Source organism: Olea europaea, unplaced genomic scaffold, assembly GCF_002742605.1.
Source record: "Olea europaea var. sylvestris unplaced genomic scaffold, O_europaea_v1 scaffold256, whole genome shotgun sequence".
Classification (NCBI taxonomy): Eukaryota; Viridiplantae; Streptophyta; class Magnoliopsida; order Lamiales; family Oleaceae; genus Olea; species Olea europaea.
The window spans coordinates 543727-564725 of record NW_019243883.1 but is presented as its reverse complement, the minus strand read 5'-3'; the positions used below and the strand labels follow the sequence as shown (position 1 = coordinate 564725).

At 29.3% G+C, this 20999-nt stretch overlaps 1 long non-coding RNA gene across 1 annotated transcript; it reads right to left on the bottom strand.

Annotated features, from left to right (window-relative positions):
- Positions 1-19054: 19054 nt before the first annotated feature.
- On the bottom strand, positions 19055-20634 carry LOC111382778. The gene is made up of 3 exons (XR_002700603.1): positions 20545-20634; positions 19897-20012; positions 19055-19147 (listed from the first exon to the last, which is right to left on the bottom strand). It is a non-coding gene; the product is annotated as an uncharacterized LOC111382778 (long non-coding RNA).
- Positions 20635-20999: the final 365 nt, after the last annotated feature.

Genomic DNA, 20999 nt, shown 5'->3' with positions numbered 1-20999 from the left:
ACAAATTAATTTTCCCTAGCCCCTGTTTCATTTAGATAAAAATTAGATTTTTAGTATATTTTGATACAAATTGATAAAATATGTGACTATAAAAGTTGATAAATCATGAAAATTGTAAGTCCCATAAAATATATGATTAAAAATGAGTTTGAGAAAAATATTTTACAAATTAGGGATCAAACATTAATATAAAACATAAGTGTTCCATTTAAATCAAAACTAACAGTAAAAATGAGAAAGAAAAGCATAAAACGTCCTTACTTTTAATCTTTATGTGTAAAACATTCACATGTTTCAAATTTTTGTATTTTCATCCCTATTTGCACATTTCATTATGGAAAATGTCATTTTCATCAACTTTTATCCAATTCTCAATTAAAAATTACAAAATGAAAAATATATCATTCTGTTTAAATAAAACAAAAAGAAAGGAAAAAAAGAAAAAAATTACAATCATAGTCCCAATTTTTCTTATGAAAAATACATAAAATTTTCAAATAAATTAAATTAAAAAATCAAAAAAGAAAAGAAAATTCATCTTCTTCTTTCACCACCTCCCTCTCAGTCCCAATTCCTCACCCTCGCCGCAAATCGAAACTAGAAAATAGATCCCCCACTCTTTTTCACTGTCCCTTACATTGCCTCCATCTCCGCTCCTTCCTTCACCGCAATTCCTAACTTCTCTACTGCGAACCACCACTCTTTCACACACTAACTCACTGTTCGAGCCATAGGCATTGCGGTCCAAGATGCCTTCTCCACCTATTCCATGGCGATTTCTTGTGTCACCGAGCTCATTTCGTCACCAGTTGTGCTTAGGAACAATGAGGTCGCCCTTGCCAAGGTTCATTTGTATGGTGACGTGGTTCTACGTCTAGTGAGTTATTCAAATTTATTAGAGACAAGTCCTTTTTTTAAATAAGATTCAAGCTTGTGAACCATGAAGTGTCTTATCAGGAATTGGATTATGGGATCGATCGCGCTATAGGGAACGTGCTTGAGCTCGAGCCTTGCATTGAAAATGAATATTCATAAAACAAATTGACAAACCCTATAAGGTTAGATAAGAAACCGACTATCAAGTCCAAGCATCAACTCGCAAAAATTTCATTTAGCTTTTACAACAGTATATCTTCTCCACAAGAAAAAAGCCTCTAATGACTGTCATAATCCATGCTATGATAGGTGCATTTTCTGCACTTATTCTAGCCATATTACTAAATTTTTATTATTGTCAAATTGTTAACTTCGACTTAACTTGGGTTAATTTTGTTTTGTTTTTAGTTATGGATTCGTTTGAAACAAATGGAAAGGGAAGAAAAGTAAATTTACTATTGGATGGAAAATTTGGAAATCAAATTCTACACTATAGGATTTGAAGGACTTGGATTAAAAGTAAAGAGCACATGGGATGCACAAATAAATGGACTCAAGGACTAAATTGCATTAATTGAGAAAGGTGATGCCTTTGAGAGATGGGAAAAATACATAATTACAATATTTTAAGTATACAATTTCACATTTAACAAACCTACAAAAATATTTCAAAAATCGGGTGATAAGTTATAATAATATATTACGTATATTTATAATATAACACTTACAAATACATTTCAATGTCCAGGAGTTTGCCTCCTTCTTCAAGGCCGACACAGATCCCTTTCCCTCTTACGACGACGAAGAGAAGGAGCTTAAGGAGGTGTTCGAGCTCTACGACCAAAATCATAATGAACTGATCTCATCTGTCGAGTTTAACAAGATCCTTACGTTCTTCGATGAATGGTGCACTGAACAAGACAACCTTGGGATGATTAAATCTGTTGATTTTGATGAAGATTGTTAGGTTAGCTTTGAGGCATTCAAGAAAATGAAGACGAACAGTAGCTGCAATAACAACCAGTGGAGTTCCCGAAATAGACAGTGGCATGACACACGCAGATTTTAGTGTGCACTTCTACCTGGTGTATTACCTTTTTCCTTTGAAATGGTGATTGTAGGACAAAAACCTCTGATATTGATTATTTGGGGTTAATTTGGATTTATGTTTATGAATTTTTCTTTAATGGCAATGCCACTTTATTTACTTTACTGGTTCTTTTGGATATTGCGTTGAATCAATTGGCGTGATAACGTTTTGTTATTTGTGAAATTAATCAAGCCTGATTTGTTATTATTTGCTTTTGATAGGTACTGAAACATTGTTTGATTAGTTCCTAGTTTTAGTTAATTGTGACTACTTATGACCTTTTATGTGTTAGCCATGACTCTCTGTGACCAAATTTTCGTTATTTGTGACTTTCTATGATTAGGTTTGTTTTCACTAAGGTTATAGCATCGCATTTATAATGTGATGGTCATTGGTTCAATTCCGATAGCTGGCTTTTTCTTCAACTTTTTAATGAATGTTTGTGATTTGTAATGAATTCAATGTGACCTATTATTGTCTGACTACAACTTATTTTAACCAAAGCCATATTTTATACTTTACAACTTATTTCTAGATCATAATCACAAATTTTATAAGTTATAACATATTTTACGGTTACATATTATCAAATTAATTGATCGTAAATTATTTCTCGATCACACATTAATTAATTAATTTATCACAACTCATTTCACAGTTTATCAAATTAATTGATCAAACTTATTTATCGATCACGAAGACACAAATTTATTTGCAATTAAGGAAGTAAATAACGTGTTTGGTTGGTGAGCTTTTGTTGACATGGTCATGGTTGATACCGTCAACACGTCACATAGGATTGTCGTTTGTCACGTGTGATTTTCTATCCACAATTTTAAACGGTTAGTTAATAGGTGATGGATGAGTGAGCATTGGATAAACCATTAAAAATGAGTGAATACGTAGTAATAATTTTAAACTTCAATGAGTACTGATTAATTGCAATAAATGTGATAATATGTGAATAAATCTATGTAAGTTGTTACTGTTTGTGATCAGGCCCATGTTATCTATGACTCATTGTGATCAAATCTGTTTTTATTATGATTGGCTGTAACCAGATCCGTCTTAGCCGTTACTATATGTAATCAAGTTTGTGTTAACAGTGACACGTGTGACCACATCAACAATGAATGTTTTGTGACAAAACCTGTTTATATTCAAAAGTTCGTGACCCATTAATATGTTAATCGGGACCCTATATGACCAAGTGTGTTAATTGTGATCTATTGTGACTAGTAATATAATGAATGTGACCTATTGTCTAACTATAATCTGTTATCACAAATATATTATCACAAATTCTATCTGAAAAAAATTAATCTAAATTAAATAGCAATCATAATAAATAGATGTCATCCACATTAATGTAACATCCATCATTCATAGTATTTAAACGGTGAACATATTCATCTACATGTACGTAATAACCAATAATCAAATCGCATAATAGTCACAAACTACACAAGGTCACAGTCGAAAAGACATAATTTGTATGTCATAATTATAAATTTAGTCAAAATCACATATTTTTTAGGTCACATTATTTATTGGTCACAATTATCCAATAATTGGTCATAATCGCTTCATCACATCCCCTCCCACCATCGGCACCATAAAAAAAAACAATGTTTTCATTTCACCACTACCTGCAATGCACCACTTCAATCAACCACCACCGGACTTTACTTTCACCTCAAATCCACCACTAATTGCAATGCAACACCACCATAAACCCACTGGACTTCTGAATCCCATGAATTTGAAGCAAGTATCACCATATTAGTAACTTTGAGCCAGAAGTAGAAGCTAGCTATTTACATAAATTTCATTTATAACTTATTATCTACTTCCAAAAGATTACTCTTGCTAATTACTACCTAACAAGAAGTTTTTTATGCTTCGAAATTCAGTCTGCTGGTGAAAGAAACTATAATCCACAACAAAGATAAAATGTAAAATTGCCTAGAATTTAAATTTTCTTCAGAAGCAAAAATGAACTTGTATACGTAAAAATCCGTTTGGCCCCCATTCTCATTCTCATTCTTTTTCTCTCTCTTATTTTCAATCACACAATCTTTCATAAAATAATATTACATGCAAATCAAAAACTTTTCATTCTTTTTCAAGCATACATTTTTCAAAAAAACACTATTTCAACCATTAAAATTTGGCAAGAATGAAGGCCAAACATGGGCTTAAATCAAACCCAGAATTTGCAATTTCTTGCATTCTTTTTCTTGGTCATGGAGTTCCCATAATTAATCTTCAAGACAATTAAAAATACATCAAGAAAAAAAGGTTGAACTCGTTAAATCATGGAGAAAAGAATATCAGCATCACACTTGTGCACAATACACGGTCCACAAATAGCTGCCCCAAAATCCCCCCTGATTGTCGAATACTAGTCGCCGCAGTCGCGTTCTCCACATTCATAAACCCTATCACTATAAAAGAATTTTGCAACTCAACACTTCAAAACTCTAAAACAAGGGATAAAAATAAAAGCTCTGATTTCGAGTCTCTCTGCAGCACTCCATATGAATACACTAGATTGCTGTGATTAAATACAAAATCAAACATGGGGAACAGAGAATAGGTAACAATCACGAAAAACAAGGCCACATCAACAAAATTTCGATCACAATCACCTATTCACATAATACCCAAACGTACCTATATACTGCATTTGACATTATAATGCATTAAATAAAAAATTAATTAGTACAACAGGTTTTACCTTCTTCTTCCTTATTGGAATTAGAAACATGTCCCCCCATCAACATCATTTTCTTCTTATGGGTTTATGAAGGTTTGAATTGCAGGACTTGTTTTAAAGTAAACTTTGATTGTGTCCGAATTGAATTTTGGTTGAAGGTTGAAGACGACGAAGATGGAGAATGGTTTCAATGGTGGTTAACATTTGAGCCAATTGTTAGAAATGCCTAGGTCTCATGAGATTCAAGTGCAGGTGTGGGACACCATTGCCAAACCAACCCTATCGTCAAAGTTGAGAAGCTTGACAAGATCTGATGGATTCATGGCCTTCGCCGGTGGAATTGTATTTGGGAGACCAGTCGAATGTAGAGTTATATTTGGGAGGTGATTTCGCCGATGGTAAGTGGTGGTTGGTGGTGGTAGCAGCCGAGCAGGCGACCTATACGGTGTAGTGGTGGGTGAATTTTGAAGAGTTACATAATAATAACGGTGGGGAAGAGTGAAAAGATTTGATTAGATATTAATTAATTTAATTTTCTTCATTATCACCTGATTTCTGAAATTAAAATTAAACTATTTTATTTTTGAAATGAATAATAGGTAGGGTATGAGCTAGTTTTCACTATTAAAAAAATGAAGCCCAAACTAGGGATACATGAGAGGATAAAAAGGAAAGGAATGTGTTATGGGTACCGCTATTTCCATTCACATTTTTTATATTTACATCCACCTCTAAGTTCATCATTATTAAATTTTAATTTTTTTAAAAAAAGTACTATTTACATCCACATCATATTTCAATCTTATATTTATTAAATTCATTCATTTAAATACTATGTATCCAAATGAATTTTATATATTCATTACACTTAAAATACATCTCTAACATTATAGATCCACATATTCCCTAAAGCCATAAACTCTTTTAAATAAGATGAACGAAATAAGAACAAAGTTGAACGGGTTGAACATTATATTAACATATATTTTAGCTTAACCCTATTAGATTAGAAGTTTTATCGTTCTTATTCTTAAAACTCAATCCATCAAAGCAAACAACCATAGATTCGCGATTTGGTTTGGGTTGATTTTAATCCCAACCCAAAACTAAAACCAAATTAGTTGGTTTGGAATAATTTTAATCCAAATCAACCCACTCTACACACACGCACACACACATGAATACAGTAACGATCATAGCGATCTCCTCTGGTACCTACTGGAATGTTAGGATCCAATTGGTCATGAACATTGTAAGATGCTGCTGTTCACAAATCCCAGCATACCCTTGAACTTCTTAACATTACACCACTGTAACAAAGCCTGACTTATGTATATATTATGCTATTTGATCGATTTTGGCTGTGCATGTTTGTTGATGGGCAAGGATTTCGTTGGGCGAATAGAGTCCAGATAGCTCATATGAAAAGAATGCCACTTAGAGAATTTTCATTCCCCATCATCTACCCAGTTGACCAAGCGAATTTTTGATTGTGTCATAAAGACAACTGAAATTGAAGTCTCATTCTAAGTTAGTCTCCTAGAATATGAATGTCCTTCAAGGCTATGGGCAATATCATGATCGTGTCTTCCACATTTCACTTTCAATACCCAATAATCACCATTTATCAATTTTCTTCTATTCAAAGCGAATAAGCATCAACACTTTTTTGTTCTAGTAGCTCTACGTCTCTTTCCTTTTTCATTTACTTTGTTGGCACCATATCTTTCACACGCGAAATCAATTCTTGATTTTCTCCCAACTTGGCCTAAGTCGGACTTTTTTATAACAACAATCATGTTATGTCTCATACTGGTAGTTTAAACCCAATCAATCAATGCTTCTTTACTTGTAAACATTTGTTTATCATCAAATATTTGTATATAAATATATGATCGTATTAAAAAATAAAATCATTACGTACCATGTTTGTTCGTAAACATATCTATGTAATCAACAAATAATTCATTTTGGACATCAAATATTTATATATAAACTAGTTCCTGGCCATGCAATGCATGGCTTGAATTTTGTTTAAGGTGATATTAGTGTGGTGATTTATATTAGTATTGAATTTTTATTGTAATTCACTATTTTTAGCTTGTTTCATTTACTATGCTCTAATAAAGATTTTCATGTAGAATTTTTTTTGAGCTGTTTAGATGGAAAATAGTAGTTATACTTTTCAATAGGCAAATTCGCAATAATAATTCTGTTTTGTGCGTGAAATAGGTTTTTTAAGTGTATATGAAAACTTGGTTATTATTTTCTGCAAATTATGTGAAACGTTTGTGCTGTAATTATTCTCAAAGTTTATGACATTTCCCAATGAGTAGCAAAAATAAGTGCAGCAGCATATCTGTTCATAAATATATTAGAAAGTTATATTTAAGGTATAAAATGAGAAGTATAAATATGGATTTGCTTTTATTTGTCCTAAATGAGTTGGTAAGAAGTATTTCTCTACGATTTCATTTGCAGTAGTTAATAAATAAATTATACTATTATAGATTATTTAACTTAATCTTATAACATATAGACTGCTAAAGAAATTACTATGAGGGTTGATAAAAATTCTATAAAAATTCATATGATCAATTTTTTCAGTCGTTTTATTGAATAATGATAATACATTTAACGAATATAAAAATTATTTGCATAATGATTGTATTTAAAACACGTTGAATTAAACTTGTATAGAAAGAAAATTGAAATACAAATGGGATTATAATGATCACTTTCAAAAGTTGAATTAAGCTTGTAGAGAAAGAAAATTGAAATACAAATGAGATTATAATGATCACTTTCAAAAGTTAACAGCGTTATTACAAAAGGAAGAAAATGAAACATTGATAAGAAATTGTTAAAACGGCAATTCTTTGATATACTTGATATTTGAATACATGATACTTACATGATGGGTGATGAAAAGTTCTTCTTGGTTTTAACATCAATCATGACAGGGCATACCTATTAAAGCAAGAGAAAAGCTATTAGCAGAAGTAGAAAGAAACAAGACTAAAGTATATGTAGAAAAAATTGAGATTGAATTAATTAATGAATATAGACATTTATTTTGGTAATGCTTTTACCTTATTATAACTTTTGCTTTACATGATGGGGACATTATAAAAAAAAAAAAGTTACCTTCTTTGTTATGGTTATGATAAATATGGACGGAAAAAATATTCATTTTGACTGATATCTGTGACAATTTTTCGTCTGTATAAACGTATTTTCTCAGTTGAAACTGCTTCTAATGGATATCCGAAAATGAAGCATTCAATGTATTTGAGAAGAAGAACTCCAGAGTTTGGCCTACAGAAAAAATAGTTTGAAGTTATTTTATAGTAATGCTATAAATGTAAAATAAAATTGAATAGAAAAATAAATATTAAAGTAAATTGTTGAGATACTTACCCATTATTTTGACAAGGTAGATACGGTATGATTTCCAATTTCATGCGTTTATTTCTATGTTTTCGTAAATTTGGCTTCCCGAAGAAAATGTCAGTAACTATTAATAATGATTGTACTACATCCAAAACTGGGGCTGCACGTAACTTGATTGCATCTGGTGTATGAATGTTGTGGCTGCAATCATATACTTGAAATTTCCACTTTTCAAAATCAACAAGAAAAATAAACCAACTGTTGCCTGGATATGCGACTGGAATCAATAAATAGTTGTATGTTATCTAGGGTCGAGCAAATGTAGGTAATTCTCCTTTTGTGTAATGCTCTAATGCCTGAAAATTATTCACAGAAGCGGTTGCTCCTTGTTTGATCGTTGTGTACCAATGAACACATTCATTCTCGAATCGAAAGTCCATGATTGCATATTCTTTGGAAACCGGGGAAGATGTATCATCAATGAATCTTCGCAACAGCTTTAATTCTATATCAATATGCTAGTTAGCTATATTAATAACGAAGTAAAATTAATTAAGATTGCTAAAGTTGACTTACCACAATATTTATATCTTTAATTTGATTTATTATAATTATCAGCGAATGTCTTGCGTATTGATTGCCAATTTCATCTTTCCAGTATGCACTATATAAGAAAAAACGAAATTGTTATTAAATAAGTAAAATACGAAATAGAATATTTAAGTTAACGAAGTTAAATTTAATATCTTACTCTGATGGATTTTCTGATATCCATTCTCTAATGTTTTTGTATTTGTCGATGTTATAATCTTCTAAAGTATTCGTTGCCGTTGGTGATGGAGATTGTGTCTCTTTTTGCTTACCTTTTTTTTTTCTTTTGTTGATCTTTCGACGTCTTCTGCATGTTCAGATGTTGAAGGCATTTCAAATTCAGCTTGATTTGTTGGAGGGGGCAAATCATGTTGTACAGAGCCTACAATTGATTCCATATGTGATTTCTAGTTGGTTAACTGATTCTGCATATTTCGATTTTTTTCATCAATGTAAGACTTCATTAAACCGAAACTGGTATCCACATAAGAATGCATGTCAGATTGTATGCCCTGAAAATGTTCCTGTTGATTTTTTTGCTGCACTTCAAAAAATTGTTTTTGATTGTCAAGAAGTGTCTGACAGAGAGTTTGTTGATTTTCAAGAATCGTATGATACTGAGCTTCTTGCTTTGTTGCTTCTTGAATCATCTGTGTTTTCAAGCTGTCGTAGAAACCAAAGACATCTTGTCTCTGTACATTGAACATCTGTTCCATATCTTGTTTAGTTACATAGTCTGAAGTACCGAAAGAAATAGATTTAATTCTATTTGAACTGTGTACAGTTGTTTCTTGTGGATGTATGTTATATGCTCGAATTTGTTCTGTTGTATTTTCCAATTCACCATTGACAATGCTATCTAGTGTACAATGTTGGTTGTCAATTGGCAGTGAAAGAGTTGTATACCAGAATGTTTCCAATTCTGCTTCAGTAGGATTTAACATTGCAATTACTGTAATCTATAATTGTAATATGTAATAAAATATGAGACGTATTCTCTAAAATTTATTTATAAAGAATAAAACATATATTTAATTGTATACTAAAATGAACATACCTCTTCAGTAGCTAAAAATTCTTTAATAACATTTTTCGCTAATACCATTTGAGGCTGCCATTTATGCATTCGTGGACATTTTAAACTTGTTCGGATACGGTGACCAAATTGTCGTCCAATTTTAGGAAAAGCTTCGTATATCCAATACTGAAATATAAGTAAAAAGGAATATTAACATTTTTACATGATTAAATTATATCGAATAGGGAATAAATGTAAGAAAAATACCTGGAATACAAGTGGATAACCATGCAATGAATATTTACATTCTGCTTGGTTATTTTGTTGCATTCTTCGTATTCTTTCAAGCTGTGATTCTTGTAATGAATGTAATAGAACAAAATATGCCTTACGTCCCCATGGATACGTAAGAAATTCATCAAGCTGTTCAACCATTCCAACAGTTCTGTAATCGATGTGTCTTCCAGTTGATTTTAAAACACATTCGACAAATATAACTAATCCCAACTTAAATTCATCTTCTCGATCTTCACATATATGAAATACTTCAGAAAGTCTTATCATAGTTATTCGTTTTGAACCATCGAAGTATTCATCTCTAAGTCGAGTATTACTAAAATTTAGATCGACAGTAGGTTCATGACATGGCAATCCAGTTATGAGACAAAATTCTTGTAGGCCAAAACGAGCTACACGATCGTCTAGTTGTACCCAAACTTCGTTAATCTTACCATAGTTTATAAGTCTCATTATGAACTCATGTGTTAACTTGCTGCTAAATTTGTCGTTTTGCTTCTTATTCATATTTCCACAAATGAATCCATGGAATGGACTGCACAATAAAGAGGCTTGATCATCTGCATTTATAAGTTCTACAAAATCTTTAAAATATTGATGATTTGCAAATTGAGTAATTGTAGCAGAGAACCATTGATTTGGAAATAATATGTATTCTAGTGACATCTGCAAAAAGTAACAAAAAAACTGTTTAGTAATCAACAAATTTATTCATATACTAATTTAACATAATTTTTTAGAAACTGGCTAATTTTGTTCATGATGATGAATAACATTTTAGAGACTACAACTTCATGAAAAAAAAATTTAGTATTATATCTATACTATTTGAACCATTGTGTTTTGTGTTTGATGTGTAACTGTATATATATATTGTGATGGAAAGGATAATTGGTTACAATTGTATGAAACTTTATGATATTTTTACAGTTTCATATTAGAAATATAATAGTACAATATATAAATTGAAACAACATAATTTGAACTATGATTGATATGTAGTTTGAACAAAAAAAAATTTGTTAACTTTAATATTTATGCAATATATTTAAAGAAAAAATTATACGAAAGTTAAAATAAATCAAATGATAGTTAATAACTATATGTGTATAAAACATAGAAAAACGAAAATTTTGATTAAGTTCATTATGTTCACCTTTAGATAAAATGAATTTATATGTATAATTTAAATAAATAAAAATGAAGATATGTATGTTTGTGAAAGGGTTTTTAATTAAAAAAATAATGGTATAATGTAATTGAGAATTATAGTAATTAAAAAATTAATTAATTAAAAGAAATTTTTTTTGACGTTAATAGATAATTGAAATTTTTTACATTAGACATGGTAGTTGATCGTAGAAAAGAAATTATATTAAATGTGTTAAATTTGTATTTTTTTTGAAGTACTAAATTCTAGAAACTAAATTTGTATTTTTTTTGTGAAAGGGTTTTTAATAAAAAAAATTATGGTATAATGTAATTGAGAATTATAGTAATTAAAAAATTAATTAAGTAAAAGAAACATTTTTTGATGTTAATAGATAATTGAAATTTTTTACATTAGACGTGGTAGTTGATCGTAGAAAAGAAATTATATTAAATGTGTTAAATTTGTATTTTTTTGAAGTACTAAATTCGAGAAATTAAATGTTATAATTAAAAGATTAAAAATAAATATTTAACAAGGAATGTTAAAATATATTTACCCCTCGCATTTTATTTTATTCTTGAATATGGAAATTTGATATTAAAATTCTAAATATAAAAAATGTATTTTTGAGTCGAATTTAGGAAAAGAATATTATTATTTAATGAAAGTAAAATTTTATTCTTGAATATGGAAATTTGATATTAAAATTCTAAATATAAAAAATGTATTTTTGAGTCGAATTTTGGAAAAGAATATAATTATTTAATGAAATTAAAATGGTTACGAAAAATTTTAAGGTGACTGGTTATATAATAATTTGTATATATTGTAAAATATTTTTAATTTTATAAATAATGAAAGATGAGTTTTATATTATAATTTGTATTTATTGTAAAATGTTTTTAATTTTATAAATAATAAAATTTTGGGCATAATGTATTTTTTTTATTGTAACGTTTTGGAGACACTCCGGGCTGCGCGGAGCATAAAGGCGCCAAGATCACCCGCGCAGCCCGAAGCGATCTCTGCGCAGTCCGGAGCGTGGTCACTCCGAGCAGCTTGAAGTGATTCTGCCAAAGGAGTCGTGCTTTCTAAATTCAAATTTTTCATGTTCTTCGAGATATTAACAAACTTGAGATTCAATAAATGTTCTTCGAGATATTAACAAACTTGAGGTTCAGTAAGAGGAGTTGTTCAACAGCTAGTGATAGATTCAATATTTTTTGGCCAAATGAAAATGATTGAGATTTGCATGAATAAGTTTTAGGTTTCATTTTAGCTTTGATATTCATATTATTGAAGAATTTGTTGGCTGATGAATTTGTATCCAAAATATTCTTTGAATTCCTCTACATTTTTTCTTATCCCAAGACATGGTGGAAGTGATGGATTGCATGCGTTCATTCGTTTGACTATGCAGTGACAGACATGGTATGTTATACTATTCATGTATATAATGCAAATTAAATACTTACAGTAAAGAAAAGTGACACATAATTTTGCATGATTTTCCTAATATAATAGAATTGATAAACCACATATTCTCTATACGATAAATATATTCGAAATTTATTTTCATTGGAAAGAAGATTACCTTTCTTCCTGGTGGTTGAACTTAGTTTCCTTTTGAGAACTTTGAAAATTGAAAGAAAATATTTTTGAGACGTGTGAAATGGTAGTAAAAGGATGGTTAAATAGTTGAATATGGGTAGTTAAATGTGGGTAGGTAGTATTTTGAATGTCAGTTAGTAAATGTGGATAGGTAGGTTTGGATAGTAGTTTGAATGTGGGTAGATAGATGTTGTTAACTACAATGTGGGTAGTTGAAAGTACAAATGTTTCATTTACTATTTATTTTTTTTCTCATTTTTTATTTTAATTAGAGAGAATATTTTTTTTTGTTGGTGTTTTTTACTTATGAATTATTTTCTGTTTGTTCTGAATTTTGTAAAATCGTATTTTTTTTCGTTTATTTATATATGTAGAAGAGAGAGTTTGCATGAAAAGTAAAATTATATGTAATTGTTGATGTAAGTTTATGAAAATATTTATTGAATGAAATAATTGACAGTATAAATTAAAAAATTTGTTTAAAAGTTCATTTAAAAGCGAGGTGAGTAGACTTTGTTGAATAATTACAAAATGAAAAATGTGAGTATATTGAACTTATGTTTTAAGAAATGTAAAATTGAAGAGGAAACTATGTTTAAGTAATAGATAAATTGAAATATGTATTTAAAAAGGCTGTTTTTTATTCATAGTAAAATGATAGGATATAAGTGGTTAAACTGTTGAAGGTAGTACGTATCTTGTTGGGAATTATCATGTTACATAATTCTTTCTATGTGAAATCATTTAGATCAATGAAATTAATTCTTCCTTTATCATATGTTATAATTATTAAGTTTATAAAAAAAGAAAATACTTTATCGTAACATAGTGTTTTCTTGATGAATTAAATATTTATATTTTAAAAGAAAGCAGAGGTGAATTTAGTTTTTTACAAGCATGCAATTAAAAGAAAATGAATAAATTTATATATTTTTTTATTTTGTTAAATTATTTAGTTTTTTTAAATAAAAGAGAGAGTTTGCACAAAGAGTACAGTTATATAAACGATATAATTAATTACCAATTAACTATATAAACGAAACAGTTTGTTTAAAAGATTATTTAAAAGCTAGGTAAACTTTATTGGAACAAAGAAAAAAAGAAATTAATTTAAAAAATTAAAAAATGGAAAATGCAAGTATATTGAACTTGTGTTTTGATTACGTATTCGATTAAGCGAAATTGAGGAGGAGATAATATTTAACTAATAGATAAAGTAAAATATATGTATTTTACACAACTATTCTTTATCGATAGCAAAAGAAGTTTTATATATTAGTGTCAACCACAGGTCGAGTACAATTCTGTGATTTCATAGTATTTACATTTTTAACAACAAAAACATACCAAAATATCTAAAGCAACCTGTTCTATTTAGAAACCAAAATTATATAACTGTATCTAAGACTCATTATTCTACTGGAGATTTATAGATTATAGGTTGCTTGTAGAATCAGAGAAGTGTCTACTGTTAGATTGTCTATTATCCCAAAACAAAACGAACGTGAGTTGAGGTTTTATCTAGAGCTAAGGACATCAGCATCTTCAACATGTTTATCAGTCTTCATTTTCTTCTTGGAACGAGTTTCGGTTTTTGGTCTCGAGTTTGAAAGAGAGCCCTCTTTGCATTTGGTGCAAGCACTTCGTCGGCGTTTGTAGAATCTTGATTATCTATCATGCACATCTTCTCTTTACTTTTCGTAGATGTTTTGTTTGAACTATCATCAGTTGTTACAAGAGAAGAATCCAATTCTATGATTGTACTTGAAGAATCAATGTCAGTTGTTGTTGAAGAGTTGAATATGAAGATAATTTTATATCGGTATTCAGGTGGATTTTGGCTTCTTGGTGTTACTTTTAGGTAAAAAAGCTGTTCTTCTTCGTTGTTAGTTCTTATGAGATCTTTTAGTTGTGTATCCACGTCCTGAAATATTAAAATTATACTCATTTAATATGATGAAGTAAATGCAAATAATTATTAAAAATTTAGTAGTATTTGGAGTTAACCTTTTCAAAATGGTTCATAATTTGGACGGCATTTGCTTCCAATAAAGTTTCTGCGGTTTCTCCTATTATGGTTGCATCCAAGCCTCCAGAGTTGTCTTCAATATGTACGAAAGCAGTTACCCTATATAGAGAAGTTAATTAAATTACATAGTAAGTTTTGTTAAATGAAGTGTTATTTTTAATAAATAGTTAAATATAGGTTTAGAGTACATGTTACCTTGGTATTGCTTTTGCATGTTCAAATTTGCAGAAACGACACTTATGAATTTGTCCCAAGTCTACACTTGACGTTTTCTTACAATTGTTACATGCAATAAATCAAAACTTTTGGTTCATTGAAGTAATTTTCCATTGCGCTTTGACCCAATAAAATTTTTTCTGCATACGAAATGAGAAATATATAGTAATAAGAAAGAGCGTAAATTTTTTTAGTATTGGTCAAAAAACATTAATAATATATATATGCAGTATATTCTTTGTTTGTTTCAATCCTGCATAAATAAAGTAAACAATGAAGTGTGAGATTTACTACCAATATTTATAAAGTTAGAAAAATAGAAGAAATTTGTTAGTTCTATTCGATAACCATTCTTTGTAGTCTGTGACAGCTACAATTGCAGGATTAATGAAAAAAGTGCTGTTCACTTTTGTAGAGAGCGTAAGTCCTAAAAAAATAAAAAATTTCAATCATAAAGTTAGTGTTCATTTTACTTAAAATATAAATGTAAAGAAAATATTTTTTTTATTTTGTTTACCGTTGTAGAAGAAAATTTTAAAGTAGTCACCCGGATGATTGGTTTGCTTCCAATGTTATCTATTATAATAACGCACTCATTTTCAACAAAAGTGTCCCACATCATTAATATGATCGTCTGGAAAGACTTATCTATCAGCACAACATCTTGAAGACATGCTTGTGTGCCAAACTAGGTTTGGATAATTCTTTTTTGACGAACTTCTATAATGACGCCTATAACACCTGCAAAAAAGAAGTTGTGTTGATATCATATTTTGTATATGATAAAATGAATATAAATAGAACGATTAAAAAATGTTAACTAAATTTATATTGGCTATAAGTTAATGTGTTTGTGATCATACTTATCTCTTCATTACTATCCATATATCGTTCAAGTTTGTTGAATGCTGTGAGTTCATATCTCGAGAAGAGAATGTTTAAATTATCCTCCTTAAGTTCTTCTATCTTTGTCTTTGCTGTTATGGTCCAAACTTTGTCTTCAAGCGAGCCTCTGAACTCATTTCTGTTGTCTTTTACAGTTGCATTTGATAACATGTATGTTTTCCCTAGTGTTAGCTCATCTGCAAGGGCCGTAATATTTGTATCATAGATTATGGCAATAACTTTGTTACCCTGTTCAAATGTAAAAATGAGTTCTATATAAATATATTACAAAAACAAATATTTAGAATAGAAATAAGAAGATTCTTAAATATATATTTACCGCTAAATCCATTAAGAGAAGGTTTTGGTAGCGGCTAATGTTATTTCGAACAGTTTTAGGTGCTTGTTTTTCTGCAACTATGATTTTTGCAGTCCAATTCTTCTCAAAAGTGGAAATCTGTGGGATAAGTTTATAAAATGCGGCCATTCTTGATATCCTATGATTATGTGAAGAAGAAATTATTACACAAATAGTTACAGTTGTTAATATTACGTTAAATTTATTGTAAAAAAATGATATCAATTTTTTTAATTCTAAAAGTTTTTTATGAAATAATCTAACGTTCTTCTTTTGGATTAATAAAAGATAATTATAGTAAAACGATAGTAACATGTAAAACTTACCAATAAGAAAACGAAAACGAAAACGGAGTTTTTAAACTTTTGCAATTGTAGTTGAAGAGTATGATGTTTATGATACTGTTGTAGAATTTTGATGCTGAAGGGGAAAGTAAAAGTAACATAAAATTATTTAGTCGAAAGCAGATATTAATAGATAGAACATGAGTAGAAGAATCTTTGTTTTAATATCCAACCATACACTTGGTCTGTAAAATATCTTTTTGTATGGATGAGAATTAAAGTGAAAGAAAAAGTTAATGATGGTTTATATGAAAAAGTTTTGCGTGGAAAGTTGGCACTATTTTTTTTCATTTGTATAATATCTATTTCACGTGTATATATATATATATATCTATTTCATGTAGATATATACTTAGAATTGAAAAGGCTTTTATAAAAAGTTGGTAGTTTTCTGTGTTAGTTTTTTACTGGTTCACGTGTTGATTTTGAAAAATATTACTTTATAATTTGCTAAAATTTAATACATTATGTTAGATTTACAAATTGGAAGAAGGATTGTTAATCCATATGTTTCAAATACGAGTGCTTCATGCATAATACATTTAGTAAGTAACTTTATTTATTCACTTTATTTATTAAGTAATTTTATCTATTCACGAAGTTGTGGGGAGCTTAACTTATATTATCATAAGTGTTATCAGGTTAAATGTTACTATCATTGTTGTTTGTCTTTTTTTTCTTTATTTTCTGTTGGATTTATGTATTTTGAAAAACTATTGTGTTCACTTATTACATTAGTAAGAAGAAAATTCAATTTATGGTCGAAAAATGTATGAATTGTATGAAAAACATTAGTTTTTAATTAAGTGAAAGAGTAAATAGAAAACTTCGAATCCAGGACGTTGGAAAATATAATAAAGGATACTAAGGTTGAACCATCATTTATTATAAACAAAAATTTGTATTTCAGGTACTTGAATACATCACCATGGATGTACTTCCCCTTAGTTTCCTCTTCATCATCAGCTAACTTCTCATTGTCGGTTTACCTTACCACAAAAAAGACGATAAATAGATTAGATATAGGACGTCCAACGTCTAATATTCTACAAATAATAAATTGAAATTACATAACATTTCAAAGAGAAATGCCGTACGCGAATTATACTTACAAATGTTTCAATTCCTATAGATTATTTCGAATTAATTTCAACAATTTAGAAGAAGAAGAGAAATTAGGGCTAGCTAATGTTTTTTTTTTTTTTTTGAAGATGGAATTATGAATTAAAGTTTTCGATAGCAGATTGTCTTTGGCTAGAGAAGAATATATATCGTCTAAAAAAAAATATTATTAGACCTTTAGTATAAGAATTACTTTGCCAGATGGATTTGGAGATACGATGGAAAACACTTAAAATGCTTCCTAGATGAATAGTAGACGTAAGATTCCATTTTTTAAAAGAGTAGGAATGTAAAGAATAAGCATCTTGAAAATTTATCTTTTCATATGTTCATCATTCGATTAATAAAAATTGAAAATATCATATACTAAGAAACATAACAATATAGCATAATGCAAGGAAACATATCATCATATAATTCAATCCAAATTCCATCTTTGCATATTTATCAGCATTGAAAGTGAATATATTTTCGACCATGTAAGATTAATCGTCTTTAGATATAGGATGACTGTAATCCTACTCTGAAAAAATAACATTGTTGGTTAGAATTTAGATTAATAATAAAATTAGTAAAAAAAATTTTATTAAGTTTCCCATAAAATCAATTCATGCATTGATAAAGAAATATGTAATGTATATATAATAAAAATAGTTGCTCACAAAATTTTTTGTTCACCGAACAAAGTTAGATGATTAAATAGGAAAGCGTTAATGTACACACACCAATTTTGTATATTCTATCAAGAAGAATAATGTTAAATTCACTCAAACATTTCCTAACGTTGCACGAAGTAAAGGGAAAGCATAAAATGTTCATTAAATTCTAAAAGAGTATCAAACCATCTCTATGTAAAACTTAATTAGAACAAGGAATATTATTGGACTATCGGAATTAAAAGAAACTTATGTATTATTGATCTTATTGTATAAAATCAACAGAATTCAAATATATAACATTAGCATATTTTTAGTTCAAGATGATTTGTTGAAATTGAACATTTCATGATTCACTTGCATAAATGAGATTTATAGACCAATTGAAACATAGTTTAAACAAAAGGGAAAAATATAAAATATGATTAGAATGTAACGTAACAAGTAGGTCATGACATTGCCAAGAGTTGGGTTTTATGGTCAAATTTATGAAAATTCCTTACCCCATAACTACCACAAGCATTGCATGGCTCTGATTTATCTGAGCTTCAGTCGTAAGCTTCTGTACCAAGTTCTCACCTATTTTCATATTCCCAAATTTTACAATTTGATTTCCAAGCTGTAAGCCATCTGCTGCTGCTAAAGATCCTTTTGTAATTTCATCAACCATTGCGAAAGGTCTGCTAGAGTGAACAACTACCCCCATGTCCATACTATTATTACCTCCAGCAACAGGATTGCTAAAAGACGTAGGTGTGCTTAAATTAACACCATGTTGAGCATTTAATCCTGCAACCACACCTAGAGAAATTAAGATAATGCTTTAAGTAGCTTGCATAAAGTAGTGTATTAGACTAATTCATTATAAAAGCAAAAAATCAGATTATAAATAGCTGATGACAAAGCCATAAATCGTATTTTACACATCATTTGTAAGCAATTAAAGTGCAATTCCGTTAGTCTACAAGTGGAACCAGCAAGAAGCAGAAGCAGCAAAATGATTTCAATAAACCATGAGCTTCAAAAGGAAAATCAAGCATTAGTCTCCCTATTGATAGAATTACAGTAGCATAAAACTGTCCAAGAATCAGAACGTATGATGCACAAAGGGCAGACAAATTACTTAAATTTAGGGAACTTATAATATTTATAGAGAAACTAATTTTTAACAAATCTATCTCACAAACTAATTGACATCAATTAGATTATTAAAAGAAAATCAAAAGGATTAGAAATCCAGTTGAATCAATCAAGATTTAGAACACCATAACAAATCAACATAATTGAATTAAATCCTCATCAACAACTCAAAAGGTTTCCGAAAACTAAACTAAAAAAGAAAATTATTGGCTACAACGTTCTTCTTCTTCTTTTTCGTTATTAATATGTGCTTCTTTATCAAATAAGTTTGACAACCTTCGATTCTTCTACCATTTACTACAGTGACCATCGTCGTCCTATACTCTTCATTATCACCTTCCTCCGCTAACTCGAAAATAAAAAAAAAAAAAGAAGAAGAAGAAGAGCTAGGTCCTTACCGTAAACAAAAGTTGAATAATAGAAAAAGTCTCATTCTTCCATTGCCAAGAACATAGACAGTGTATTTCAAGTGTACTTCAAATGGATCTCTCCTTTAGCCGTCGGGTTGCAAAATCTGAAAGTTTGAGAACAAGGGCAAGAGTTTTGAGAAAGCAAGCTAGAGTTTTATTTAGGGTTAAGAAAGGAGATTCTATTTCATTTATTCAAAAAAAATGTGAACTGTAGAAAAAATGGTTGTGGAACAGTGGGTGTAAACGGCTGTGATATAAATGAACATTAATATAAACCCCCTCTTTTAAGAGGTAGTAGAAATAGTATTAATTACATATATCTTAAATGTGAAAGACTGTAAAATATATGAGGGGAAACAACTTGAAGTTGATAATAAGGGAATCTGAAATTGAGTTTCCATAAAATCCATTATTATACTAATTTTATTTTTTTTTGACAAAGTTGAACATTGTAATAATTGGCATAAGAGCACATTTTAACTGATGGAAGAATATTTATGTGACAATGTGAAACTCTTAAGGGTAAATATATTCTAAAAATAGAGAAATTACTTTTTATTTTGAAATTTTACTAAAGTAAATTAGTTATCGATCTGGCAAACTATTAAACTAACACTAAAAAAATTTGAATCATACCTTTTGCAAACGCAGGTTGTAATTGAAGCTGTCATTAGTGATTCCATTGTACACATGTAGCAAAGAATTAAAAAGAACTTTTCATTCCCGATAATGAAACCTGTGAATTTTTTTTATAGCAAATGCAAAGAATGAAAAAAATAGTAACGATATAATTCTTCATGTATTTAAAATTGAGGAAACTATTGTACGAGAACATATTATAAAAATTTCTCGAAGATAAAAAATATACCTGTTCAAACATTTTAGGTATATGAATGTATAAACGAAAGAATTTCCTTGTACACAACATTTTTAATACATGTATTATATGAGTTGTCCATGCTTGATGGTTTCAATAAAACTTCTAGAGATGTCCTCGTTGTTGCTCTTGATAATGCTACATATAGCTGACCATAGCAGAAAACTAGTTCTGGAAAATATAGACCGACAAAATCAAGTGTTTGACCTTGTGC